The 11,088-nt window shown below is 37.8% G+C and overlaps 1 pseudogene; it reads left to right on the plus strand.

Moving 5' to 3' along the window:
* Positions 1-3,078: 3,078 nt before the first annotated feature.
* Positions 3,079-3,348, plus strand: LOC117708224 (U1 small nuclear ribonucleoprotein C pseudogene; annotated as a pseudogene).
* The last annotated feature ends 7,740 nt before the right edge of the window (positions 3,349-11,088 follow it).

Consider the following 11,088-nt stretch of genomic DNA (forward strand, 5'->3'; position numbering starts at 1 on the left):
GTGTAGCCTTAGCTGCCCTGTAACTGGCGGGTAGATCAGGTTGGCTTTTAGCTTACAGAGATCTGTCTGCCTCTGCAGCCTCTGCAGCCTCACTCAGAATTAAAAGTGTGAACTATCACAGTCAGCCTGACTTATCTGCTTTGAGGTTTGAATGGCTGATACATGTTTATTTACATGTATCCAAAGTTCCCTTTCATTCAGTAAAACAGTATAATGTTCGGGAGAGAAGTGAAGATTGCAGGACAACCATATGCATTACATCCCCTGAAACAATGCCCATGATGGAGTCAGTGAGTGGATGGGCACGTGAAGCTGACCTGCAGTGATGTCATGTCCTCAGATAGTCCTACAGTCCACCCTGCACCAGGCTGCCTCCCAGGCTTTTCTCAAATGAAGATATGAGGAACAGATATTTATACTTCCAATAGTAAACCACAGATGCCACTGTCTTCAAAGATGGGAAGAGTGATGATGGGTTGTTTTTACTCTTTTAAAAATTTATTTTTAATTTTAGAGGTTAATGTTTTTAAACAGTAAATTATCAAATTCACTCCCCATTCTCTATCCTCCAGTTTCTTCCCTATCCTCCCCTGCTCCAACCATTTTTTAATTCCAAGTTTGTGTGTTTAAAAAAAAAAAAAAAACACTATGTTCACTTAGGGTTGTCAGTATGTGTATCGGTGTAGAGTTATCTAATAAAACAAGGGTAAACTCTCAAGGGCCACATCCCTAGTAACACTGACTCTTCCTCCCCTAGCAGCCATTAATCATCAGTATGTTCCCAAGTAAGGATGAGACTTCATAACACTCCTCCCCATCTATGCATTGGGCCTGGCTTGATCTTGTACAGGTCTCATGCATGCATTCATAGCCACTATGAGTTCTTATGTAAAATAGTCCTTTCTTATCCAGAAAACACTGTGTTGCTCCATCCATCTGCTACCTCCAGCTCTTATTCTCTTCCTGTCCCCTTTTCCATGATGATTGCTGAGCCTTGGGAGAAAAAGATATGATATAAATGCCCCATTAAGACTGACCATTCCTGAGCCTCTTATTCTCTGCATGATGACTGATTGTGGGCATCTAAATTAATAGCCATCTGCCTCAGAAAGAAGCATCCCTAGCGAGGAGGGTGGGGAGTTGAGAAACACACGAATCTACTGGTATAAAGAAAGATAATGTTTATGGTGGAGAAGTTAATACTATGTCCATTTAACAGAATGATAATATTAGGTTTTCCCATATAGTCCATGACCTGCATAGCTGTGAATTCTTGGCCCTGTTAATGGTGTCATGTATGATATTCATTTTATGGAGGGGTGTCTTAAATCTAATCAAAATGTGCCAGGTTACTTTCATAACATTTATATCACTACTGTACCAGTTGCCATATCGTTGCAGGCCAGCCAGTCATTGTTGTAGCTTGGAGAGTTCAGAGTTGGATAAAATTGTTATTTTCTCCTCCAGTAATGTGAATTGAAAAGTCCAGCATTATGTAAGCTAGCCAGGAGGAATGAAACTTCTAGGCTGAGAGCATCTCGGTTTCTCTATATCTTATGACTCAAGAACCCATAACTGAGAATCACCTGAAAAGAAAGCATCAATGAGGGACTGTTTAGATCAGATAGGCCTGTCTTTGGGAGATTATTATGGATGTAGTAATTGATGTTGGGAAGAACTAGCCTGAAAGTGAATAGCAACACTCTCTGGTTGCTATAGACTATATAAGAATTCAGAAAGCTAGCTATGAACTAAGCACCTGTGTCTTCATGTCTTTCTTCCCTTGATTACGGATACAATATCACTGGCTGCTTCAAACTCCTACCACTGTGACTTCTCCACTATGATGAACTATAAACTGGAATTAGAAGCAGAAATAGATTCCTTTTGCTCCTAAGTCGCTTTTGTTGGAGCGTTTTATCACAGCAACCAAAATGAAACAAGAACAGATGACTCTGGTTACAATGACACTTCTGTGAAAAGTTATTTTCAGAAAGGATGCATTTGAGACCAATCAACCACTGACATTCCCAATAAACTGGGACTATCTGAGATTTGGTCTAAAGGGGGATTTTAGAGATATACCTTACCATCTACTCAGGTAAGTTACTGAGTGTTTGCGCTAGTGAAGAAGACATAGTGTAACAATGCATTTTGTATCAATGGAATTCATTTTTACATTATAGAAATAGGCTAAAATGTTGTGAAATACATTCTCTTGCTATAACAGATGTATCTATATAAGATAGAAAGAATTTATAATAACATCTTTTCACAATTAGGGGTGGAGAGTCTGTGCCTCTATTCAAATGAGTTTATATTCTAAAGGTGATTTATGTTATTTCCCAGTAAATTTATTTTCAAAGTTACTATATTTCAACTTCAGCTTAGTGCTGGAAAAATCATTATAAACTTAGCCTTACTAGAAACTATTTTGGTAAAGTTTCCTTGTTTTCTCATTACAGATAAAATACAAGTACTTTGACCACCATGATAAAAGAGAGTATCTTATCCCCAGTTAATAAGAACACACTTTCTGAAGAAAAACTGTTACATTACAAGAATAGGGAGAGTAGAACTCATAGAGGTGCAGAAATTCTTAACATAGATGCAAATTGAATGAATTTCAAAATTTCTCAGAGAGATAATCAGACACATGGGAGAGTGAGTCAGTTTGACTCAATGGCTATTTTGAGAAAGTCTGATTAACAGATTAGACTAAAAGTCTCATTCTTGTACCTGAGTTAATTAGAGCTCCTCACACAAGTGTAAAATACCTTTTGAAGGTAGAAGTAGTGTTCAAACAGAGTATATAGGACACTAGCATTTAATACTGAGTCTAAGAGAGCATGGTGGGCTTGGAAATTGATAGGATGAAAATAGAAACTGTTGGCAGCCAGAATGCGTCAGTTCCTGGCGGCGGGGACCTGGGTAGCCAACGGCCTGTGAGCATCATGTCTACGTTTTATTGTGACTACTGTGATACATATCTTTACCCACGATTTTCCATCTGTGAGGAAGACACACTGCAATGGTCAGAAACAGAAAGAGAATGTGAAAGACTATTATCAGAAATGGATGGAAGAGCAGGCCCGGAGCCTGATGGACAAACAACGGCTGCATTTCAACAAGCAAAGATCTCTCTGGCTCTGTTCTCTGCTCCTCCACTTGCAGGGGCCATGATCCCACCCCACCCCCAGTCTCCCGGGCCCTCCTCGGCCTGGCATGACGCCTGCACCCTACATGGGAGGCCACATGCCCATGATTCCCGGACCTCCAATGGTGAGACCTCCCGCCCACCCTATGATGGTGCCTACATGGCCCTGCACGACCTGGCCAGATAGATAAGAGCAGAAGCACTCTTTATCGTTTTGTATTTCTTGTTCTGTTTCACCAAGAGATCTTGGTGCTGAACCTGAGTGTTTACTAGATACATGGCAAGGAACTTCCTTCCTAACAGAGAGAATACTTTTGGAGAAGTGATACAAAAGAGACAGTTTTCACTTATACTGTGAAATGGGAAAATAAAATGGTCAGCTGTTTTAGTTAAAAAAAAAAAAATAGAAACTGTCCTCAGAATATGACCAATATTCTGGCTGTAGATAGGCTCTCCAAGGCCAAATAAAAGATGACATATAAGAAATGGCCTTCACCACTTAAATTCAGAATAATAAATAGTGAGCAGTCAAATAACTTTAACACTTCTCTTGAAATAAATCTGTAATTGAAACTGAAGCATTGTTAATTTAAAATAAAAGATGGCATACAAGAAATGACCTTCGATATTTAAATTCAGAATAATAAATAGTGGGCAGTCAAATATTTTTTTTAACAATTCTCTAGGAATAAATCTGTAATTGAAACTGAAGCATTGTTAGTTTAAGAAAAAGTCGAACTGCAGGAGATGAAAGGAAGCAGTGTCAGGCCTCCTCCTACTGTTTGGCATTAAGCCTCCTCCTTTTATTTGGTTTAGTCTAAATAACTGCAGTTATGTTACAGTGAATGTAGAAGGGAGGTAAGCCTAGGGGTCAGAAGATGTTTTATGTCTAGTAATTGTAGTACACACAGAGAGAGAGAGAGAGAGAGAGAGAGAGAGAGAGACAGACAGACAGACAGACAGACAGACAGACAGACATGAAAGAACAGCTGGTCTCACTTGAATCAGAAGCAAGGCTTTCAAAGCACCACCTCCCAGACTCATTTTCCCATCTCAGAATAAAATTTAACATCCCTTGACATCTTCAGTTTATGTATAAAAAGAACCAAATGTAGATCAATACACATATCTAAAATCGGAACATAAAATACATAGCTGAGTCTAAACTAAGATCATGGTTCTAAACCAGCAACACTACTTGCATCACTAGGAAATGTTCCATGTAAACAAGACTTAACCTGTAACCAAAGAGAATAGCAGAGATGTGTCTCAGTGGTTAGAGCATTTGCAGAGGACCCAGGTTCAGTTCCCAGCACCTACATACATGGTAGCTCACAAACATACTTAACTCCAGTTCTAGAAATCCAATTCCCTCGTCTGACCTCTATAAGCAGAAGGCAATAATGTGGTTCACATACATACATGTGAGCAAAATGCCCACATGCATAAAAACAAATAAATTGTTTGGTGTGTGTGTGTGTGTGTAGATAGAGAGAGAGAAAGAGAGAAGAGAGAAGAGAGAAGAGAGAAGAGAGAAGAGAGAAGAGAGAAGAGAGAAGAGAGAAGAGAGAAGAGAGAAGAGAGAGGGGGCACCAAAACTTAATAATAAGATGCTTTTAATCTATCAATTCCATATTTAGAAATAAATCTTAAAGTGTATGTCGATAAAAAGCTTATAGGAAATCAACACAATGCTAATCACTATATAAAATGTAAAGTACACAGTAATTTGGAATAGTCTTCATATTTTACAAGTGGAGATATGGATATTTTAAATGCTACAACCTTAAAAATCGAATACCAAGTAAGCACTAGAGGGTTGCATGTATTCCTTTTGTGGGTTAAAATCAAAAGGTCCCCATGGTACCAAACAACTAGATTCTAAACTAAACACATGACTTGGTGGATTTTCAGAAAGTGAGACAAATTCAGGAGTGAGAGATATCCCAGTGAGCTGAAATCTGACCAATGCATGGTAGACACACAACTGAGAATTGTTAGGGTTTGTCCCTCCACCTTAATCAGGAAGGCAAACACCAAATGAAATCAAACACTGACCAAATGCCAGAGGATCAGTTAGCCGATATAAAAAGAGACTGGTTGAACTATAAATTTTACAATGTCAAAACTAAGGGTGAAGAAAACACATTGACAATATCCTTCCAACAACTCAGCCCTTGACACTAAATATAAAACATTATTACAGGAACTTGAAGCTTGTGGGTCACCATGGAAATTATAGCAAGAAGAAACCATTAACTTAGATCAACTCTTGAATCGAGTAATCCAACCTAGAAAAAGCAAAAGCCATGTGCATTTAAAAGCACTTCTATAATTAAAAGCACAGTGAATAAATCCAGTTTTCAAGCAAAGATTCATGAGGAAGGTGTAGGGTAGGAAATACAATGTCAAGAATAAAAGCAATTAATAGTGCCAGATTCAAATATACATGAAATTTCAAATATCAGATATGGAATTTAATAAAACTATGATTAATATTTTAAAGTTGAAAGTGTGGCCATTTGTATGAAAAATGGAAAGCTTCTTCAGATAAGTAAAAACTGTAAGAAAAATATCAAAAATGCCATAGATAAAAAGAACAATAGCAGAGACGAAGACTTTCTTTGACAGGCTTAACTGCAGACTAAAGCTGAGGAAACAGTTGATAAAATTAAGACAATCCAATAGAAAATTCAAAAGCTGAATCTAAACCCCAGAAGAAAAACAGAAAAAGGTTGGTAAATAAGACTTAAGAGTTGTGGTACAGCTTTTTAAAGAATGTTTCAGCTTGAAAGATCAGAAAATCAAAGGGAAAACAACAACAACAAAATTGAACCAAGCCAGTGGAGAGGTAGTCAGGGGGCTACAAACTCACATGGCTGATTCTTATTACCACCTTGCCTAGAATTGTAATTGTAATAAATACCTGTAATTCCAGGTATTTATTTTGGGGTTAGATCTACATTTCTGTATGATGTCATATTTCTTTTAATTGTACAACTTCCTTTAATATTTTGTTTGTTTGGTTGGTTGGTTGGTTGGTTGGTTGGTTTGTTATTTCTTTCTTTCTTTTCTTTTTCTTTTCTTTTCTTTTCTTTTTTTTTTTTGTTGTTGTTGTTGTTTTGTTTTGATTTTTTGTTTTTTGAGACAGGGTTTCTCTGTGTAGCCCTGGCTGTCCTGGAACTCACTCTGGAGACCAGGCTGATCTTGAACTCAGAAATCTGCCTGCCTCTGCCTCCCAAGTGCTAGGATAAAAGGTTTGGTTTTTCTAAGGTAGTTTCTCTTTACGTAGCCTTGGTTCTTCTGGAACTAGCTTTGTAGACCAGGCTGGCCTGGAACTCAGAGATTCATTCCTAACTTCTAATATTTTAGAAAAGAAGTTGGATAACAATTATTTTTTTCAACTTTTATTTGTCTAAAACAGTCTACATTGCATAAAAGATTTTTTTCATTGATCATCTAACTCCAGGCTTACAGTGTATTTCATCAGTAATATAGGTGATCTTACACTGACTTCTGTTTAGTTCTATTTTTCAGTCGTCTCTGTACATAGTAGTTACTATTCTCATCTCTATAACTCAATACTTGAAACACAAACAAACAAACAAACAATAACACACAAAAAAAATCGCCAAGATCAAGACAGACAAAATCCCAACATGGAGCTAGGAAATGGTCCTGAACCTAGCTGGGAAGTCATTGGCAATTAATAGTGGCTGCCAGTGGGAGAGTCAATTATCTTTAAAGGTAATGCTCCTGGTAGATCACCCTAGATTTGAGAGGAGTAAGGTATGAACACCATCAAAACTGTGAATTCTTCAAACAATTAATGAAAAAATATTTTTAAAGCAGCTTAAGGGAATGATGATTTATTTTGTCTCACAGTTCAGATTACAAGAGTGTGTGTTGACAAGAGAAGCTTACTCTATGGTGTCAACTAGGAAGCAGGGAAAGAACAGCACTAGCACTGTGAGGGGAGGGATCACTGTGTGAAGGTGTGAAGGTAGAGCTGTAAAGAATACCGCAGAATGCTAGAGATGCCAAGATCATGGATATCTGATTAAAAGAAATTTCAGGTACTTAATGGAGTTGGTCCATAAGGAAAGGCAGTTGGTAGAGCTAGAGGCATGGGGCTGCCCAGACCCACTGGAGCATAAAAGGTGCCCCAACATGCCTACATGCTGCCCATGCTGTTACAGGACCTAGTGGTTGGCTTGCTGCACTTATCTTGCTTTAGTCTAATTGTTTCTTGCTGTCTCCACATTTTAGCCTTTTGGAATGAGAATGTTAATTCTATGCCTTTGCATATGAGAAATAAATAACTTGGCTTGTTATTTTAAATTTTAAATATTTTAGAGATAGCTTTAGAACTTTGAAATTGGGGTCTTTGAACAATGTTAGAACTGTTAAAATTTGAGAAACTTTTAGAGATTAAATAAATGCGTTTTTCAATTATGAAATAAACATAAGATATGTGGAAGCAGAATTTGAAAGCCATTTAAATTAAAGTGATTGGTTTGTCAGGTTGACAGAGGTAGACTTGGGATAGTTACTCATCCTTGTTCCCTTGACTGGATTTAGAATTTTTTGGGAATACTTTTGGGTGTATCCATGAGAGTTTTCTCAAGAGGTTTAATAAAGGGGAAAAACCCACCCTGAATGTGAGGAGTAGAATCCCATGGATAGGAATCTTGAACTGGAGAGAGAGAGAGAGAGAGAGAGAGAGAGAGAGAGAGAGAGAGAGAGAGAAGGGAGGGAGGGTGGGAGGGAGGGAGGGAGGGAGGGAGGGAGGGAGGGAGGGAGGGAGGGAGTAGGAAAGGGAAGGCAAAGGAAAGGAAAAAGTAAGGGAAAGAATATCTTACGTTTTTAAATTTTGTGACTTGAAAAATATTCTCTACAACCTGGCCCACAAATAAAAACAATCCCGTTCTTCCATTTCAATCCATATTCATTCCTTTTAATTGCCATATTATTTGGTCTTGGATGACTGGTATACTGAATAGGAATGCAGATATCCCTGACTTGCCCTCATGGGGAGCATTTAGCCTGTCATCAATAACTGTGATAGCAATAGTAGGTTTTATAGCCACGTTCTTTATATGAATGTGAAAGCTCCTTTCCTATCTTAGTTTGCTTGAAGATTTTTAAAGCTACAAATCAATGTTAAGTTTTTCTACATGTATTGATGAGGCATGTTCTTCTTTATTCCGTTGATATGGTAAATGCATTGATTGTCAGACATTGATCGAGATTAGCAAAACTCATTTGATATGATAAAGTCATATCAGAGAAGGAAATGATAAAATTCTATTTACTGTGTCTCCATAAAGCATAGAAAATATGAAAATTTGAAAGTAGCATAATTATATAGGTAGCATTTAAGATCCTAACAGACGGTAGACTGATTAAGTTTGTTCTCATTACATCTATATTTACTACCCAAATTCCATGGTTTTCTCAAATATTTTATGCAATATAAAAGCTGGTGCTCTTTTTAATTGCAAAACCAAAAAAAAAAAAAAAGATTTATTATTTAAGCAAAAAAATAAGTCCTTGATATGAACATAGTATAAATTCAATGCTATGCACATCTTAAATATTTAGGATAAACATCAGTACACATATATCTAACCAGCTTCTTTTCAGTAAAATGTAACATTCTGACACATTTATTTTAATGGCATAATACCTGATTTTACTCTACAACTTTAGAAATTTTTCGTCTTATAACGAAAAATTCTCCCCCTCCCATTTTTTCTTTCATGGCATCCATTTTGAATTTTAACAAATCTTAGCCAATTTCAATATCATGTACTACTACAGTACTCCTAAAACTTGACAGTCTTCCTCTGAGGTACATATGTGAATTGCATATGTAATGTTCAATATCTTTTATACAGCCATCCCTTACCCAAGAATTACCATAATTCACTGATCGTGGATATATTTTAAAAGAACTAAGCTCAGTCATAGAAAATTCACAGCGGGATCTTCAAACCCTCCAAGTCTTTGGCTGAATATTTCATATACTCTTTAGTAAGGATAGCACACACACGTGTGAACTGCCTTCTCCTTGACTGTCAATGTGTGACGGCTGAATATGCACAAGCAATTGGCATGCTGGTCTCCCACTTGCTGCTCACAGGTTAAAAAGCAGCTGTCACCCCAATACTAGCCTTCGGATCAGGAGCGCAATCAGCTCAGGCAAGCACAGATTCCATTATGCCATCAGCTCCACCCTAATCCTGCCATCCCACTGAGAAGGGCTGTTAGAGGCAGATCCAGCAAGAGGCCCAGCTGCAAGTTTCTTCTTAGTTTTCTGAGACTTGCCATCAGTGGCAATCCGCCATGAAGTCTCATGTGAAGCACTGGTCCACAGCTTTCATCTACAGACATTAAATCAAGCAGTTTTTTTTTTTAAATCATTTTAAATTTTTCCTCCCTTCCTTTTCTACCCTGTTATTCCTAGTATGGCTTGCTTATATTTTTTAAAGCTGTGCATACTGTCTACAGATTTTTAGCTTGAACTAACATCTATCTGAGCTAAAAATCATCCAATACTTTATGTTTAAGGATAGCAGCTTTGCCAATTAATGTGTTCATTCCAGATTGCATTTAGCTAATGCCTTCCTTTTCTCCAGCCTAACAGCTCAGTGGATTGCAAAATTATTGCAACAGCTTGACCATGATGCTTTGTTCGCTTTTAAAAAGTAAATCTTTAGGCACCAGCCGCACTCTGCCTAAAAGTGCTTTGTCATTTCCTAGTGGCTACATAGTCAAAGGAGCTGTGTAAACTCAAGTTAATCTCCTCACTCCTTGGAGCTCTACATCCCATACCCATCTCCACTGCCTCAGGAATTCTTATTGAATTTGACCTTCTGCTCATTGAATTAGTGTCAGCTATCATTCTTGGTGTACATTTGTTAGATTCAATCTGTCCTATAGGGGAATGCCAGGCAGAGAAACGCTAAGTGTATTAAATAGTCAGAGAGGGAAGACCACAGAAATTGGGACTTAGAGTCGCTGTGGAGATCAAGGGAACTAAGTTCATGTTGCTGCTTCCTTTCTTTCAAGGAGGCTACAATCACAGCAGGAAATGTAAGGCTTTATAGTCAGCCTTCCAGAGTGTAAGGAATACTGAGTCTGGACATTTGCTAAGTGAAGAAGTGGTGTGTGTGTGTGTGTGTGTGTGTGTGTGTGTGTGTGTGTGTGTGTGACTGTGTTAATGCTAGTAGGAAAACAACCATATGGAAATATGGAAAATTCTAAAACTTCAGGTCTTCTATTAAAAAAAAAAAAAAAAAAAAAAAGCCACTAGCTATGAACATCTGCCTCCAGCAAAGAGCAGTGTCTCAGAGTGAATGAACTAAGCAATCAAATCCTTCTTAGCAATGTGGATCACAATATGAACTCACTCTAATCTGCAAACATTCATGACTAGGTCATACTGCGTTTGTGTTGTGCTTCCCTGGGGAATCTCTATGCCTGATCCAGGGCTATGTTGAAAACTGATAAACAAAGACAGAGAATATACAGCAATCATCCCAGGGAGAAGAGCTAGAAGGGTCAGAGTTCAGTCATCAGCCACTTGCCTGCTATGCATGTGGCCACAGGTTAAAACTCCTCTACTACAAAATTAAGAAGACATCTAAAAAACTTTTAGTAGTAAGAAATTAAATTATTTTTACTACTTTTGTTATTGGGTTACTCTACACAATCTGATGGCAAGGGCCTATTGCTAATGACAACATCTACATAACTCATTGAATGTGGAGAATAGGTCAATCTAGTGTCTAATTAGAGCTTTCACCTCTCATTCATGATACCGGAAGGTAAAAGTACCTTCATACTACCACAGAAGAAAGATAACCACCAACTCAGCTACAAATCCTACGGTGACCTGCCTGCAAGAGACACTGGTGCAAGAGTGG

This window comes from Arvicanthis niloticus, chromosome 5, assembly GCF_011762505.2.
Source record: "Arvicanthis niloticus isolate mArvNil1 chromosome 5, mArvNil1.pat.X, whole genome shotgun sequence".
Lineage (NCBI taxonomy): Eukaryota > Metazoa > Chordata > Mammalia > Rodentia > Muridae > Arvicanthis > Arvicanthis niloticus.